The sequence below is a fragment of the Phyllostomus discolor genome, chromosome 3 (assembly GCF_004126475.2).
Source record: "Phyllostomus discolor isolate MPI-MPIP mPhyDis1 chromosome 3, mPhyDis1.pri.v3, whole genome shotgun sequence".
Taxonomy (NCBI): Eukaryota; Metazoa; Chordata; class Mammalia; order Chiroptera; family Phyllostomidae; genus Phyllostomus; species Phyllostomus discolor.
The window spans coordinates 22946149-22952501 of NC_040905.2; positions in this window are offsets into that span (position 1 = coordinate 22946149).

Sequence of the window (6353 nt, forward strand, 5' to 3'; positions counted from 1 at the left end):
TTCGGATTCCCTTCTGACTGAGGCCCAGTGATTTTTTATAAAAGCCACAGTCATCTTTGTATTTATGTGATTTTATTTTCATACCTTGAAGGTGAAAATCAAATAACCAAAGATCTTAGGTAAAAGATTCGACACTAGGTTTTCTTGTTTGTTTGGGTTTTGTTTTGTTTTGTTTTCTATCACTTTTTGGATTGGGGTTTCCTATTTTTTAAATCCCTGATGATTGGGGCAAGATACCCCTCATTCTTCCAAACCCTTCTCAGCTCCCAGCCTCCTTCTCTGCTTCCTTCATTCACCCATCTCTCCCTCTCTCCTTTTCCCTTCTGACTCTCCTCTCACAAGTAAATATCCTCAGAAAACGCAGGGTCCGTAAAAGTCTCAGAGGCCAGCTCTGTGGAAGATAGGAGCCCTGCTCCGGGCCAGCTCGAGGGTTCGGGGCCCGCTGTGGAAGACCACCAGGCCAAGAAGCACATCCGCTTAACCACAGCCCGAGGCGTGCAGCGGAAAGCTCCTCTGAACAGAGCGCAGGGAACGCCCCACCTGCCATAACCCAGCACGTGCATTTGCTTCTCCACCTGCTCCTCACACATCTGAGCTCTGACCACCAAGGTGACTTAAACACAAATCTCCTAACTTTGCTCTTCTGTGAAAAGAGGGCAGAAACCAGTTTCGGATCCCACAGGAACCCTCTGCCTCCTGATCCATTTCCATTTTTAAAACTGGCTTGAAACACCAGACATTTGATCCACTAAATCCGGTGTAAGGAGTCCAAGGAGCTGGTCTCAAGAGGTTGGTTTTCAGGCCACGTACTATGCTTACCCTAGAAAACAGGTGGTGTTGTGCTAACGAATTCACTCTGGGAGCAGGGGTGAGAGCAGAAGACGACTTCTCTGTTGGAAATCCAGTCCGGACTTAGTCAGCAGGTCGTGTGTCTCTTCTGGGGGACAGGCCACCTCATTACTTTTTAAAATCCTCACCCAAAAACATGCTTATTGATTTCAAAGAGATAGGAAGGGATGCAGACGAGAGGGAGGGAGAGAAACATCCACGAGCTCCCTCTCATACATACCCTGATCGGGGATCGAACCCATAACCTAGGCATGCACCTGATGAGGAATTGAACCCCGGACCTTTCAGTTTATAGGATGATGCTCCAACCAACTGAGCCACCCAGCCAAGGCAGGCTTTGTCGTTGTTTCATCATACCAAGGAATGACCCCACGAGGCACCCTTACAGAGCTCCTGCATTTGAATCCTCAATGCACTTGTTTGTTATGTGCCTGGAACACTGGGAGTTACCAAAACTGTTAACCTCAAAACCTTTCATCTGCACAGCACCAGACTTTTCTCAAAGGGCTCTCACAGACATGAGCTCATTGGGCTTTTACGAGGCCTCATGGTCCGGCAGCCGCAGAAAGATCATGAGACATCCGTGGAGGTGTCCTCCAGGCTCTGGGGGCAGGTGGACCTGAATTCACATCCTGCCTCTGCCATTCATGAGCCATGTAGCCTTAGATAAATTATCCCACATGTCTAAGCCTCTGCTTCCTCATTTGTCAGCCTGGGACAGCAGTAGTACCTTCTTTAAAGAGTGTTTCCAAGGTTGAGGGTGATGAAGAAGCCATCTGAAGGATTTAGCCTAGCATAAGGCACATGTAAACCACGCAATGACAGCTATTACTATTAATAAGTAAGTTCAGCTCACAGAAGCAGTCTGCAATAGAATATCCAACATTAAAAGTCCATCTTTTCTATTCATTTACTGGCAGGGACAAAATCCTGGGTTGACAGTGAAATGCAAACAAGCAGAGTGTGGCATCTGTACGAAGTCATGTTAGTAATTTGTGAGCAACTGAAGCTCTGAAACTCAGCAGGCTCACTGCTGCAAGGGGGATGTATCATTTGCTCTAGTGATTAAAACGACGCTTATTATTTATCAACCGTTATTCAGAAATAGTTGCAGTATTGCCGTTGCCCTTTTAGCTGTGTGTTTTCCATAAATACAAATCACGTTTACAGTGACTGTTTGGTTGAGATCACTGTTCTCTGGGTTTCCTGGACAAGCAGCTGTTTGGACATTAACTTGATATGCATGCCTGCTCGTTGTACTTCCCTAAAATTTCTTGTTAAAACTCTAAGCAATATATGGCAAGATTTACCCCTTCTCTAAAATGAACTAATTTTGTAAGCAAAATAAGAAATGGTAGAATTATGTATTCTGAAGTTTATGCACACATCAAGGTGTACTCCATTCTTTTGACCTGAGCAGAGCCTGCTCAGCTCAGAAGGGTGGACTAGACTGCCACAGCTCCCATGGGGACACAGGTGTCTTTGTGTAATAGACGGCTCTTGTTCATGTCCTTGTAACCAAAGAAAAAATGTCATGGGCAAAGAGCAAAGATTTTATTCTCACTTATTTCACAGGTCAACTGAGAGTTGGTTGGGGCTCTGTTCTGTGTGCCTTCATTCTGCAATCAGGCTCATCTAGGTCGTGTTGATCCCGAAGAAAAAGGAGAAATCAGTGGCCGATCCACAGGATGGGTCTTCATTTTCTTCCAGAAAGAGGCACGCCACATTCCGACTCATGTTTTATAGGTGCAGGCCACGTGGTCAAGCCTGCCATCCCCGGGTGATGAAGCACATTCAGCCCCAGGCTGGCGCACTGCAAGCCCCATGGCAGGAGTGGGCACGTACTGCCCCCCCACACAGGGCAGCCAATGAGAACAGTGCCACAGTGTGTCACACTTGGGGTTTCGGTTAACTTTGAATGACCTTCCTGTCTGAGATCTCTTTTGATGGCGTTAGGGACATTCCCAAGATTGGGAGAGCAGTATGGAAGGGATTTAAGACTCACTCTCGGACAGAAGGACTCTATATTGTTGGGACACTCTAGCCCCACCCCCACTTTTGTATGACCCAAGAGCTATGTATATTTTTACATTTGTCAAGGGTCGTAGGGGAAAAAAGCAACAAGAAGAGTATGTGGCAAATACCAAGTGCATCCTACAAGGCTTAAAATATTTATTATCTAACTTTTTACATAAAGACTGTCAACCCTGGACTACAACTAAATTTAGAATTGGCCCTGGAATGTCGATTTCATCTGCACTGGAAACAAGCCATGTCTGTCCCAGATGGAATCAGTTTCTAAAAAGTAACAAACATAACCCTTAATTCACTGACTGCTGACCACTATAGAGTTACTCCTCTAGAATCTGGAGTCTAAACGCCGAACATTGTCTGTCCATCCACACCTCTGGTATTGCACTTAGCACATAGGACTGTAATTATTTTTTATGCATCTATGCCCCATAAAGGGACTGTGATAATTTCCTGAGGGAAAAGACTGAAATGTTCCACACACAGCCCAGGGCTAGACAAAGGTGTTTCCAAATGTTTTTAACAGAATTAAACTAAACTACCGGCACGTCGGAGAATCATAAGACACCAGCTCTCAATTGAATCATGAATCCCTTGCTCTTAAGTAAATTCCTCGCCTCAGTGTATTTATCTGAAAAGTGGAAATAGGTATGTTTGTCACTGTAAGGTTTCTTTAAATATTTACTTACAGATGACAGAAGAAAGTCCTGTGTGCTCCACCCCATTAACCGAAATTTTTTAAAAAATGACCAAAAAGGTAAGTATTAATTGAGTTGTAAGTATGTGAAGTTCAATTCCATCAACTTCCAATAGCCCAAGAATTTGGTCAGAAAATAGTCTACTAATTAACTATTAACGACTTGTTCTTCTGTCCTGATTCAATTGAGACATTACCAGCAGATAGCAGCCAAATTTTCAGAACCTACAGAAAGCCCAGGTTGCCGTTACAATCACGGCGTTTGCTTCACTGTAACACTTTCTGTGCTCCCACGGCTGTTCCCTTTTAAAGGCTGTTCCCTTTTAAAGTTCGTTGGTCTCCCAGCCAGCAGTTCGCAGCCCTGACTTGCATTCAAGTCCCTGGGGGGGTCTTAAAAATACCGATGCTGGGGCTCATCTCCCAAGATTCTCACGTCCCTGATAGGGAAGGATGGCAGGTTTCTTTTTCAAATCTCCTTCCTTTTTTTCAAATGCACCTTTTTCTCAGTTTTCATTTACCCATCTTTCTGGAGTTTCTACTACCATCCCAGATATTTCATAATTTTATATTTTCTAATTCTTTGTCCCTTCCTGATGATTAGTTGTGGGTTGGCTGGTTGGTTTTCAGTTCCTGAATCTAAGTTTACAATTTACTAACTCATTCTTCAACTGTATTCACTCCACTATGCGTTCCATCATTTCTCTCTTTATTGAAAATATTTTCTAATATTTTTCCCAACATTTTATTATTAAAAGTTCCAAACATGCAGAAAAATCAGAAGAATTTTGTGGCGAACACATGCACCCCCCAAAACCTTGATTCTACCATTAGCATCTTAACATCGTACCTGCTTTATCACATACCTAGCCTTCTTTTATTGCCACATCTCAAATAAATGACAGACATCATGTCAGTATTTCCCCCAAACATGTCAGCATCACGTCAGTATTTTTTAATAAGCTTTTTAAGTCATTGCTAAGTTCAGGTTGGAGGACCATGTGGATCTTAACTCCATCCTAGCACATAGCGTCCTGGCTTGAGGTGTGTAAAGGACGTAAGAAATTTCTTTCCCCACCTGCTCCTGAGGAATCCTCTTAAAAGCCTTTTTAGAAAGTCAGGAAAAAAATGAGAGAATGCCTAAGTCCGACAAAAAGTAAGTAGCTGAGTGGATCAATAACTTCGGGCAGGAAAAAAAAAGACGAAACAACACATGAAGACAAGGTCTTGCACCGTGCTTACACTGGCAATAAAGAGGGGAGGAAAAGGTCACCTTGATTCAACTCAGTATGTCTTCCAACCCATGGTTTTCCTCTGGATATTTTCTCATGGCAGATAAGAGAAAGGTCCCCTGCCAGGCACTCCCACTGGTCTCTCCACCAATCTCCAGTCGCCTTTCAATCCGGTCAGCTAGCACCTCCAGTCCCCACCGTGCTTCCTTTGGGCCCTAATCCTTTCCGAAGAGTTTACTGAGAGTGAATAACCCCATTCGAGGAGGCCCTCCTCCACGTTGGCTAAATAAACACCCACAATTGCTTGTGAGAAGCAAATTGAGTTAATGATCTTGGCGCTAAAACAAAACACCAGTTTTGATGAGTTAACAACATTTAAAAGTTTGCTCTTATCATGGGTATGTTTAAAGTTAACTGCTGAGTAAAATTGCCCAAGGATCTTATGCATATCCTCTGTTAATTAATCCTAAATGTTTGATCTGCCACTGGCCAAAAGCAATGAGAGATACCAACTTGTATGCTTTCTGAGCCGACCAGCCCCAGCATTCGGAGAGGCCATGGTTCCTCATCTGTAAGCAGTCAGCTGAATGCGTATTTGGATGACAGTTTTCGCCAGAGCTCCAGTTGTGTTATAAATATTGCAATAAGTGAAAGAGAATGCTGTCATTAATAACATCAACTCACATCAAAATAACGCCCTTACTCTTTTGTTTCCTTGTTTTCCTAGAATGCTATCTGTTCTAAATTTTGTTAGGTTTCGCAGACAATCTAATCACATATTTGAAGTCCGTGTATGTTAAATACTGACATTTCTGCTATTTTAGATATAAGAATAACTTCCTTTCAAGAAATTCAAAAATGGTCATGTGCATGTACACATCTATTCTCACCTAATCATTACACCATAGGCAATACATACTATTATTCTTTTTCTATCCTAAGCAAACGCTAAGGGTGAATAATGCTCTTTGGATGATGGACATGTATGTTCACTCTCTAGCAACCATCTCTACCAATGTCCAAACCAGATTTCTTCCTAGCACATATAAAGAAATCTCGTCCCCCTTCGTGATACAGGAAGTTGAGTGAAAGCACAAGTCTCATTTGGTGTAACTTCACACAGCATCGAAGAATGGTGCCGAGAACGGTGTCTCACGCGGTGGCGGAGCTGGAATCGCTCTTCCGGCAGATGCTGCCTCCTGCGTGTTTTGATCTTCTGAACACTGGGGCCTGCCCAGGTCGGCGGTGGAGAAGGACTACGCTGTGTGTGAGCCACGCCAGGGGGCCTGAGCTTTCCAGGGCCCCATCCCCCTGCCCTCCACTGCTAATCACAGAGGAAGAGGCCTCTGAAGAAGAGGCCCAGTGTGTGGGAGTTATCCAACCAGGGAAGGTACAGAGAGAAAGAAGAGAGGGAGGAGCCTGTCGAAAATATTTGAGGGCCTCATAAGGTAGTAATTATGAAATTGGGCTCCTTGTTTTCAGGAAACGTGCCGATCTGTCAACACCATTGTTGCAACAGAATTCCCTGTGCGTAAGCCTACAAGATG